Source organism: Heloderma suspectum, chromosome 6, assembly GCF_057233095.1.
Source record: "Heloderma suspectum isolate Gila_16-S chromosome 6, 16-S_ref, whole genome shotgun sequence".
NCBI lineage: Eukaryota > Metazoa > Chordata > Lepidosauria > Squamata > Helodermatidae > Heloderma > Heloderma suspectum.
In genome coordinates this window covers 80358915-80371497 of record NC_139463.1, presented here as the reverse complement: position 1 = coordinate 80371497, position 12583 = coordinate 80358915, and the positions used below count along the sequence as shown (strand labels likewise).

The window sequence follows — 12583 nt, the reverse complement described above, 5'->3', positions numbered from 1 at the left end:
GCCATTAGCATACGCGCTTTTTTTTTTTTTTAAGTCACCCGTGATAGGCTACGTGACGATTAACGTAGCCTATCACGGCTGACTTTGCAGATCTAGCCGTGATAGGCTACGTTAATCGTCATTCGTCACGTAGCCTATCACGGGGGCGTTGGTTTTTTTTTGTAACTTTGGAGTTCGCGGCCGGGCGAGGCGGGAAGCCTCCTCCCCGGCCTGAATTTCGGCCGGGTGAGGCGGGAAGCCTCCCCCCCCGGCCTGAATTTCGGCCAGGCGAGGCGGGAAGCCTCCCCCCCCGGCCTGAACTTCGCGGGGGAGCAACGAAGCACCTCCCCCCCACCACGAACAAGCTTCGATGACAGGTAAGTGACTTTCATCCACCCCTAGTCACACTGTCCTCCAGTCTCCGGTAACATATATACAATCATTAGAGAGCCATAGAAAATGGAAACCACAACCAAGTGAGAGGAGCATGTGGAAATGGCCTTTTGCCTCCCAGTGGTCAAGGGAATTTTCAAGATGGTAGCAATTATGTATACATAAGATGTCAGGGTGAGAAGAAAATGAGGAAAAGTGAATATGATCGTTACCATGTAACCTAAAATTTCCAGCAAGCTGATGTCACTGCAGGAAAGTTTTAGGAGAGGGTAATAGTCACAAACGTAATGATTTATTTCATTGGGGCCACAAAAAAGTATCTGTAACATCAAACTGGGTAATATAAAAATACAGCAAATCCATTGATCCAAGATGCAGCTGCTAAGTGGATGCAAGTCCAGGTTTTCATGATTATTCCATAATGCAATGGTTTACAAATTGCTAGATACCTATCATATGACATCACACAGAGTAAACAGCACTCTGTAGCTTCCGAGGATCCAAAGACATACCATTGAAAGAAGCAGCAATGGAAATAAATCCTTCTGTCCCCAGTCAAAAGAGCTGAAAGCATCTTTGGAAATATATTAGAGCTCTAGCACGTCTCCAAGAAGGAAAGGTTCCCTAGGAAGAAGTACATGGGGGTATGAAGGTGCCAATCAAGGACAACAAGCACAACAATTAGGATGTTTCCAGTCATTGTCACAAAGTAAATAATTAGAAACGCCCAGAAGAGAAATGACTGTACTTCAAAGAATTCTCTGAATCCCAGGAGAATACATTCTGTAACCTCTGTCTGGTTTCCCAGCATCACATATATATGGAAGCAGTTCAATTCTGAAATAGCATAACATACATTAACAATGTAAATAGTTAATATATAGTTAATATATAGTTAATATATAAATATATAGTTATATTTCATAACTATATGAAATAAATAGTTAATAGCCACAATGATTCTGGATTCAACTCTTTTGATTATTTGGCCAACATTAACTTGCTTGTCACTGAGAAAATATGTATACTCATTAGTGTTAAACTGCTGCTGTCCTAAGACTACCCTCCCACATTCCCTAGTCATGGGTCACTTGTTTAAGTGGTTAACAAATTTCTTCATTCTTCCTTTCCCATTGTGATATACTCTGAAGGTGTTTTTCAGCTTAAACTGTGTGAGGAGGAGATTTGCACAAAACTTTCCTAAGTGGATAGGAGTTCACAATATGATGGCTTTCCAGAAATGTCTGGTCCTGTGATTATACAAGCATGATAATACATACATCACAGAAAGCACCCTACCTGATGACATTTCTGTTTTGCATTCACCTAGCTACACTTTGGAGTGAGTGGGTTTGGAAGTTCTTGCTCAGATGAAGCTTCCAATATGTTTCAACAAGTGGAAAATGGGATATTTTGATAAACATTTGCAAAAAATGTCTTAGGAAGAGGTCAGCACATCTCAGATGTAAAATTTCAATTTGGTGGGTCCTTCTTGAATAGAACATATATGGAATTTTGAAGAAACCACAAATAGATTTCACAAGACCACTGATAATGTGGTCATCACCATCATCATCATTCATAGAGCAATTTAGATTTTTGAACTACTTCATATACATTATTTCAGTAAACCTTCCAATAAACATGTAAGGCTGAATCTATCTATCTATCTATCTATCTATCTATCTATCTATCATCTATCATCTATCTATCTATCTATCTATCTATCCATCCATCCTATATATCCAAGCCTTCCCTGACTAGCCAGCTAGAGTCTTATTGGCATAATTTGATTTTAAAGGCTTAATTCTGTATTTTGATTCTTTTTTCCTCTTTTTTCTGTTCACCACTTGGGAATTTTATTGGATGTCGAACAACATATAAATATTGTAAATAAGTAAATTATAAATAGAATGCAATGAACACATGGCTGAACCAAGATTCAAACTCAAAATTCCCCAGTTCATACTTTTTAACCACTACTCTATCACATTTTTTTTAACTACTACTCTCTCTACCAATGTTCACTGTAAAGCAAAGAATATATATATTAGGGATGGTGGAGAATTCCGCCACGGAGAATCCGGCCCCCCGGAAACCTTGGCGGAATGGCCTCCTGCCCCCCCACCCCCCCACAGAATCCCGCCGGGACGGCACTTACCTGGGGCGGATGCAGCGGATTCGGTGGTGGCGGCGGTTCCGGCGGCGGTTCCAGCAGCGGCGGTGGCTCTGGAGGCTGGTCTCCTGGTCAGCCGCGGCAGGGCTGCTGCCGCTGCCATTGCCATCCTTGCAGCCATGATAGGCTACGTAAGAATTTACATAGCCTATCATGGCTAACCTCAAAAAAACACAAAAAAAGCAGCGTACATAGTGGTTTGGATATTGAATTTTTAAAAATCTGCATTTATGGCAAATATTACCATCCCAGACAAGGGGGAGGGGGATGAAAAGGGAGGGGATTTTCCTGGCCACAAGTGAAGTACTGCATTAAAAATAAGAAAAAAAATCATAAGTTTAGGGCACAGACAGGTGCTTCCAACCTCCGCTGAAGTACTGCATTAAAAACAAGAAAATATATTACATACATTTAGGGAGCAATCCTATAGAGACAGATGGGCAACTCCAACCTACCTCCCCTGAAGTTGGAGGCGATCACCTATCCAATGCAGAGTGGAAGCATCATGGAGGAGACTTTTTCACATCTATGTGCAGCTTCAGGGAGGGAGCAGGAACGGGGCTGGAGGCCTCCCATCCCCACCCCCAGAAATGCCCTGTTTTGACCCCTCTATGCTCCATGTTACAAGCATGGACGTGGTGGCACAGTTCTCTCCATGGGAGCTCTGAGGGGGCGGGAGCACGGTTTCCCAGCCATGAGCTTGTAGCACTCTCTGTGAGCTCAGAGCTGGGAAACTGAAAAATTCCCAGTTTTGGAGCTGGGAAACTGAAAAATTCCCAGTTTTGGAGCTGGGAAACTGAAAAATTCCCAGTTTTGGAGCTGGGAAACTGAAAAATTCCCAGTTTTGGAGCTGGGAAACTGAAAAATCCTATCTCCCCCAGACGCTGTCTAGCGGACATAGGACTGATCTCTTAATCACTATTTCCCTTGGAAATAATGAGTTTCTTTGCCCCCTCATCTTTTTTAGAGATATTAATCTAGGTTTTTACAACCATCAGTACTTACAGATCTTTTTTTTTTTGGATCTTCACCCGGTTTAATCATAGATAGGTTAGCTCTTATAGCCATAGTCTTATTTAACATTGCACGTGCTAAATATGTTTACTCTGAAGTTAGTTCCATTGTGCTCAATGGATTTTTTTTTTTAAGATTTTACTAGTTTTCCCAGATCAAGATTGAACAAACCAACAAAAAGAAAAAAAGAAAGGAAAGGAAAGAATAGATAAAAGGAAATAAATTGAATTTAAATCTAATTATTGACAGAGGGTGGTACATTTAACATATATGTATATTTTCCCCCTTTCCTTTACAGACCAAGATATAGGTGGAATCCATAGGCTTCTTGAAGATTTTCTTCACTATATCAAATTATAGTTAGGGAGCAATCCTCCATCTGCTAGTCATTGGCTAGATAGCCATAGGATATGTGGGCTTCCGGAAACCGACCATGGAGCCCGTGCTCCAAGGTCAGTTCCTGGAGAACTGACTCCCCCCCCCCATGCTGCCTCGTAGGCAGCGCAGAATGGGCCTTATGCTCCACACTCAGAAGAGGAGAGCGGGGCGGCCAAAATGGGGCATTCTGGGGCAGGGAAGGTGGAAATGCCGGTATGACACATCCTATGTGTTGTCTGGAAGCCTCCTCCCCAGCTCCACCTTCCCATGGCTAGACAGCTGAAATTGGCTGTCTAGCCTCAAATGCAGGGCAGGAGAAGCACAAAGGGGATGACCCCTTCTGCGCTTCTCCTGCCCTGCATTGGATAGGTGGTTGCTTCCAGGTTTGGAGGCAGCCGTCTGTCCCCATAGGATTGTGCCCTTTGTCTCCTTTCCATAGTCCGAGGAAAGGCTTAGAAAAATACTGCTGTGTTTGTCCCTGATCACTATATGAAATAAAATCCTGCCCTATTTTATAAAAGTCAGATGTTTTGACTTTGCCTTTGGTTTGTTTCAATTGGTATGTCAATTTTTCTGCCACGGCTATTTGCCATAGTCTCAATGGAGCTTAATCCCTAGTAACTGTGTTTAGGATTGCAATGTTCTGTATCAACAGAATGCAGTCACATACACACTCACTCCCCTATCTGTTAGATCAAGCAGATATAACTCTTCTGTCCTTCTCTCAAGATAATGTTCTTCATCTTCTATTATTTTAATAATTATGATTTCTGTTCAAGCTCATATTTTTAAAACACACTCAACCAAAATTTCATTTAGTTTAATTTTAATGTCCATAGTACCCTGCTTTTATATTAACAGTTCAAGGTGGCTTCTATAAAATATAAAAACATTAACACTGCAATTGTATATTCAAAGTATAAACAAGGCTTTATCAGTACTTTGTGCAGCAAGGTTGATATTCTATGGGTGAATCAGATGTAACATCTTAACACTAAAATCCTATACCCACCTACCTGGGAGTAAGCCTCATTGGACTCAATGGGACTTACTTCTTCTGAGTATGCATAGGATTGTGCTGTAAATGGTTAGAAGTCATTTGAATTCAGACACAGAAAAAAAACTGTTTGAGAAAACTGCCTAGGATACTTAGATGTGTGTTTGAGCTACTTTCATCATACATACCAAAGCAATCTCCATTTTCCAAGTACTGGTCCTTATGTAGCTGAAATGGTACCACCCACACATAAGAGGGAGGTATCAGCAGGCTTGGGGTAACCCTAACTTTTTCAGGAGTATTAAAAAAAAATAAATAAACACACTTAAAACAGGAAAACCCCAAAACAGTCCAGTGAAGATTGATCTTGATCAATAGTCAGAGAATGCTGACTGACTGTTATTGGGTGGTGGTGGTAGAATGGATTGGCTTGAACAGGGGTAAGGCCCATGGACACATTTGGAAATTTGAGAAACTGTCCTGGGTACAACCATAAAATGGTTGCCAAATATTTTAAAATATTAATTGGGAGGAGTATGATGTCTTGGTGGGCACCAATGAAGGTGTCTGGGGACACACTGGTGCTCCCAGGCACTGTGTTGTTTACCCTAGGTGATAATCTTGAACATTAATACTCTATACTGCAACATTTTGTTGCACACTTGTTACACATAAAATGTCTGTCTCATCCTTCATCTCTAGACACCCTCAAAACTCAATAAACTATTTCAAACTGATGAACATCTAACACAGAAATGTAATTTCACAGGACAGTAATTTGCTTCATTTTAATGATTACTCCTTATTTTATAACATAATACTGCTTCCAAGATGGAAACTGACCAGGTAGACAACTAGTATAAAGCAAGGAAGGGAAACAATAAAAAGTTACCTTTTTAGTAAGGTTATTCAGTAGGAACACGTGTCATGGCTCCATTTCATATGATTGTTGTTGTTGTTGTTGTTGTTGTTATTATTATTATTATTATTAGTGAGACAAGGGGGGGAGTGTAAGACCATTTCCTTCTCATCATCTCCATCAGTTTTATTTTACTAGTCAATAACATTCCTTATATATGCCTAAAATATGTACCTATTCTGACATCCGGTGTTAGCATGTTTTCCTGTGCACTTCATTAAGATGGAAGTATCTCATTAGGCCTTCTGTGCAGAACTTACTCCTCCCCCTCCCACCACCACCAATTACCAGAACTGCAGAGTTACATATAAGTTATTTAAACCCTACAGTATTACTAGAACTTCCATCCTCAAGAGCAAGTAGATTGTAAGCATACTGATATGAGTCTTCAGGGACTTTTGTCATTAAGAGGCAGAAAGAGCGGTGTGATCATCACCTTGGGAAATAGTTTCTTATAAAAAGTAGAATTAAGGTATCGAATGTGAGAACATGGGTGGGTGGGGGTGTCATGCATTGGCTTTTGATTCCCAGTAAAAGTCTACTTACACAAGAGAAACAGATATTTATCTTCATAGGACAATTTATTGAACTCATCCATCTGTCATTTGACTGGGAAACTAAACATACCAAAACACATTGAGAAATTAAACTGGTGTTATATTTTACATATGGTTAGACTACTTAAGCATGATGGTCTTTTCTAGTTCCCAGCTGTGTGGTTATCTAAGAGAACAAGAATGATTCCCAGGAGTTTATCAGGGGACAGGCTGCACCCTGGCAGAAGGGAGACCAAATAGAGTTCCCCACTCCTGTTTGCCCTTCCGTTTCAATTACCTTTCTGCTGCTACCAGACAGAATGTTTTATTTTCCCTTGGTGCCTTCACCAAACAGCCTTTAAACCCTCTGGGTCTCTTGTAAATACCTTTAGCCTTTAAACCCTCTGGGTCTCTTGTAAATACCTTTAGGCAGTGTGGGGTTTGGCCTTTAGACATGGAATGGATAATCCAACAAGAAAAGAGACCACAAAAAGTTTTAAATGATAAAACTGTAAAAGTTCCCTAAAAAGATATGGAGAAAGGTTTTAACATCTGAATGGTTACAACACACACACACACACAGGGGCAGGGGTGGTGGTGGAGGCTACAATTTGAACTAAGAACCTCTACAAGCAATATACCTTTCCTTGGGCCGAAGCCCTTTCCTGCAAACAGGAACAAGTGTGCACTGCAATTCCTGGTCTCAGGTGAAGAGGAAGGAAAGCAGAAAGCCTTGACTAGGGGTAACCCACTGTTAGCACCTTGCTCTGGCAAGCAAGGAGCTTAGTGATTTCAGCAATTTCAGCATGAGCCTTTCCTCTGGGAGGGGAGATTTTGAGTAATTTCAGAAGCAGTGTTGCTAGGGATGTAAGAAACACCAACCTGGCTCTGCGCCAGGCAATCCGTGGGGGGGGGAGGTGCTCCATCCCTCCCCCCAGAATCCTCGACAGGGGGGAGGCGCTCCGTCCCTCCCCCCAGAATCCTGCCTGGCCAGCTCCGCTCCGCTGCCAAGTTGCGGAGCCGCCGGCTGGCTCTGGCCGCCCACAGCCAGAGATCCAGCCAGTGGGCAGCCCTGCAGGGATGCAAATAGCGGCTGTCGTAGCCGCCGCCATTGCGTCCCTGTATTGAGCAGTGATAGGCTATGGAAATATTTACATAGCCTATCACGGCAGGGGGAAAAAAAACCCAGGGTACTCAAATGGCAGTAACCGCCGCCATTTGCGTTCGCTGGGTTCCCCCCCCCGTCGTGATAGGCTATGTAAATACTTACGTAGCCTATCACAGCCTCCACAGGGACGCAAATGGTGTCCCTGCATTAGCTGTGATAGGCTACGTAAGTATTTACGTAGCCTATCACGGCTATGAAGAGGAAGAAGCGAATGGTGGCCGCAGGACGGCCGCCATTCGCAAAGCAGCGCAGATGGGAGCAGGTAAGTGCTCCATTTCATGCGCCTTTCGTGGGGTGGGGACAGCGGGGACTTCGTCCCGTGTGCCTTTCATGGGGGGGGGGCAGGGGCTTTTTTCTGCGATGGATTTCAAGGGGCCGAATGCACTGGCATTCGGCCTCACCGAGATCCGTTGCGGAATTCTCTGACATCCCTAAGTGTTGCACCATACCCCTGGAGGGGTGAGACACCTAGTGATTTCAGCAGCATGGCCCCACACCCCTGGGAAGAGGGAGACTTGGGACTGCCCCAACCTGAGGCTTCTTATATATTTCAGAGAAAGGCAGTGACATCACAACTCTGATCAGTCAGACACTGCTCAAAGGCACTGGAGAAAGATGGTGCTATTTGCTACAGGATAAAGACTGAGTTGGCCTTCCATCCCGTATAATAAAAGAGGGTTCTTGGAGATGATGGCTGTGCTTGCCAGAAACAAATGCCCTACTTACTGTCTCTTATTCTTTTAACAAAAGATGACCTTGCATGTTAATTACTGTCTTAAAGACAGGTGTCAAGGCTGGAGTTAAACAATGGGAGCATATTGCAGGTAGTTCACTAGGTAACTTACCAGATATCACTCTTGCTGTCCAGCACATTCATACTCCACCTGCCCCTGACTGGAGGCAGCATTTGTATGAATGGGGTACTCTCTGTGTGATATATGGGTTATGTTTGCATGGGGATGGAGCAAAGGGTGGCTAGTAAGCCCACTGTGACCTCACATATCACTCTTTAATCTTCATTGGTACTTGCCCACTCTTCCTAGGGTCACACTGTAAGGATTTCTGGTTATTTATGGGAAAAAGGTTAGCCAAGCTTGGTGGGGTTTGTCTATGCTACAATGTCATCTGCAGTTGAGCATTTTGGCATTTGATGTAGTATTGCACACTTATGGGCGGTGGCACACAGCTCAGGGTTTGTGGCACAAAACTGGAACAAAACTTTGGCATGTGTTTGGAGGGGATACCAGACATTGGGGAGGGGGTCATAGTTAACACACGTCAGTTTGGTTGTGCCAGGTAAGTCATCATAAGCATGGGTTTGGTGAGTCCTTGGAGACACCTTTAGAAGGACTCCCAGGGACTCGTTCTTGACTTGGTTTCCCTTTGATACTTCCCTTGGTTTCCCTCTGAGACTGACCTGTACATAGTGCTGTGGGGTTGTGGGGACAGTGATGCAGACCTCCCTCTGCACCTGGAAATATGTGGCAACTGGGAAAGGAACCTGAACTCAGGAGCTGGGTTAACTTGCACTATCTGCAGGTAAGTGGAATTGCCAGGCAGCTAGTTAACAAACCCAACACCTGTTAGAGGCATTGCGAGCGGAGATGGGTTAAAGAAGACGCAGACAACAAGCTTGGGTTGAAAATTGGGCCACATTTATTGAAATAGCTGCAAAGGGGGTAACTAGGACGGGCATCTAACTGTGTCAGCGGCTAGCTGGCACTTCTTGGGCGAAAACATACCCAGCCTGAGGGGTGGCGGTGATCTCGCCATCCCTCCGGACTGCCCCTTCTGGGGGAGGTAGACCTTCCGGTGTCACCCCCAACCCGGTGCTGCGAAACACCTGGGTGAGTGAGTAGGGTTGGTCTCCCAGGCAACCCTTATCCCCCCGCCGAGCCGCACAACCCGTTCGGGGGGCCCTCAGGCGTCACCTGTCACCATAAGGTGCCTCTGCATGCACACTATCCCTACTTTCCTGTTTTGCCCATCCTAGCCGCCACAGGAGACACAAGCCTAGAACTTGTGACACTCCCCCCACCTGCGCAGAAGAACTTCCCGCAGGCCCCTTTGCAGATCAGACAGACATATGTTATTCACTAAATGAGACAGGCAGACACCGTCCTACCTGTAACGCTCCCTCCATGTCCACAGAATTCCCTGGCGGGTGGTGCATCCATCACCTCATTCACCTGGCAATAAGCCATTTCTCTGTGCACTTTCCAACATGCCCTGCCTTTGCAACGTCATTCCATTCCTTCCCATTGATCCATGGGAGCAGTGAGGGCTGCAATAGGCTACTTCCGGCCAGGTATGCCAGACCACCTGTATCTCAACCAAGGCCTCACCTGGCTTACAGCCGAAGTCATTCCCTCCAATGTGCAGCACCTGGACCTGCGGAGGAAGACTGACAAACTTGGTGGGACAGAGTGAGGAGGGGACTCCCACCGTATGCCACATCTTATGGAGCCATTGGATCTTAATGTGACAGGATGACAGAAGCTGAATCCTGAAGAAGACATATGAGCTCTTCATGCAGCTCCAGACATCAAAACGTTCCCATGTAAGAGCACCCGTACCGGCGTACGAGTCTGCTGGACTAAGGAATAAGCACATTAAGGGAAACTACACAATTGCCCTTAAGTCAACAGCAAACCATTGAAGTGATAAAAACGGAGGCCCCTCCTCAGACCCGTGGCATGCCATAAAACCCATAAGGTGCCACCAGAGCATAATCCGTTGACTTGCGTTTGGCCGTGGGCCACTGCCGTGCCCTTGCCATGCCGATCAATTTGATCACCAAATATGTAAATGGATTACTTTGGGCCAGACCTGTACCTTGCAGCAAATCAAGGCCCTCTGGGACAAGTCGGCCTTGTGAGCCCAGACCAACCCTGCATTCTGTTAGGGCTGCTACGTGAAACAGGGAAACGTCTTATTGGAAAGCTCCAATGGAGGGCCATTACCCCCGGAGCCCGAAAGGGGTATCCGGAGAGAGAGGGTGGTTAATTTACTAATGCAGGCAAACATCTGTGCCCAACACTATCTTGCACGCCGAAACCTAAATTCTGACATGGAGTCAGTGAAACCCACCTTTGTGGGCTGGAAGGCCAAATGGCCAGCTTGTGACTTATGGTCCCAAATAGTCTGTTGTTCCTTACGGAGGCGTGAAATTGTGGCCAATGATCTATAGATAAGGGCCATGAATCCTATCGCTGAGGTTTTGCCTAATGCCCAGCACACACACCCTGCTCTGTCGCAGGCGGCTCCTGTATGGAGAGCCATGGAATGCAGGCTGGCATGCCTGGCTTCAGTATCCCATCTCCCATAGTACTGCAAGGATGGGATCTGGGAATGGAGCACCCACGGGGCTAAGTCCCAGAAGATGTTGACCTAATTTCATGACAAAGCATCGACAATTGGGTTTGCCTAACCCGGCACATGGTGGACCCAGAACCAGATGTTGTAATACTGACTCTGGAGCGCGAACACACTGACACATGACATGACCCTCCAATTTTGGGAGGACGGAGAATGAATAACGTGGTCATAAGGAAGGGGGGGGTTACTGACTTGGCTATAAGGTTATCCCTCAATGTGCTTGGCGGGGGCGGCAGCCTCCACTCTACAGGCCTTTACCCACTGCACGATTGGACCTGCCCTAAAAATCTGAAACCCCTTGGGGTAGGGGCGGAACCATTTGAGTCCGCAGTCCGGCTTTGAGGAGAGGCTCACGCTTCCGAAAGGAGGTGCCATTAAAGCCCTACTAAGTTGTAGCCATGCCTGATGTATAACTACTTGGAGCTGTGCCTAACGGACCTGAAAATTGTCCTGAGGGAGGTGAGAATAACACCTAAGGGTATCGGATTGGCTTCACCGAATGTTGCTGTGGGAGACAGGCCCTCAGCCTTTGTGAGCTAAGGGGCACTGAAGTAACAGAAAAGGGGAAGCAATACTTGCGTTAGGTCAGAACAATGACCACCATCTTTGGACTCCATGTAGCACATGCCCATCAGGGACCCGTGGCTGGGATCCCAGACAAAGACAGCTGCCTCATCGAAGAGGTGTGACACACTGAGCAGAGATGATCAGGGATCTCGTGATAATTGACTGCCCCTCAGGAAAGAGAGGTTACAAATCAGGATAAACTCCCTAGAGGATTTCCTGGGCACCATTTCGAGAATGGAGATCCCTAGAATAGCTAACGGGGTGTGGAAAAAAGGGGGGGCTAAACCCCTTCTGCCAGTACTGCATTTTTAACCTTTCCTGAACCTGTCGATACCTAGCGAGGAGAAATGTTGCTTACGAGGTAGGGATGGTCTATGTTGACCTAAAGAAAAAAATACTAGGGGACCTTAGAACCTAGCATAAACCGTGTTCCAAGTTAAGACGCGTTCCCCCAGTTGGGTAGTGTCTTAAAGCCGGAGTATCAGCGCCAACCTTACTAGGCATTGGCCATCCAGAGCTTCCTATTGCTTCGGCTTTACCAAGGGGACCCTACCCTCCCCGAGCATTGGACAAGAGGTGCATGAGTGCTGACTAGGGATGGTGGAGAATTTCTCCCCGAAACTTCGGGGGGCCGAGCACCAACGTGTTCAGCCCCCCGAACAAGTTTTGGGGAGAAATTCTCCGCCCCCCCTGCCCCCCGCAACCCCCCCCCTGGGACGGGACTTACCTTTGGTGAATGTCCCTCCCGGCGGCGGGTCCAGCCAGTGGTTTGGCGGGTCTTCGTCCGGGGCGGGAGCGGCAGCTGGTCTTTCGACCGGCTGCCACCGCCGCCATTCCAAGAAAAGAAAAAAAAAAAACGCCCCCGTGATAGGCTACGTGACGATTAACGTAGCCTATCACGGCTAGATTTGCAAAGTCAGCCGTGATAGGCTATGTCAATTGTCACGTAGCCTATCACGGGGGCGTTTGTTTTGTTTTGTTTTTACTTTTTAGTTTGCGGCCGGGCGAGGCGAGGCGCCTCCTCCCCGGCCTGAATTTTGGCCGGGCAAGGCGGGAAGCCTCCCCCCCGGCCTGAATT

General features: G+C 46.0%; 1 pseudogene; it reads right to left on the bottom strand.

The window, feature by feature from the left end:
• Positions 1-377: 377 nt before the first annotated feature.
• Positions 378-12583, bottom strand: part of LOC146341396 (olfactory receptor 10A4-like) — a 31523-nt pseudogene continuing 19317 nt past the window's right edge.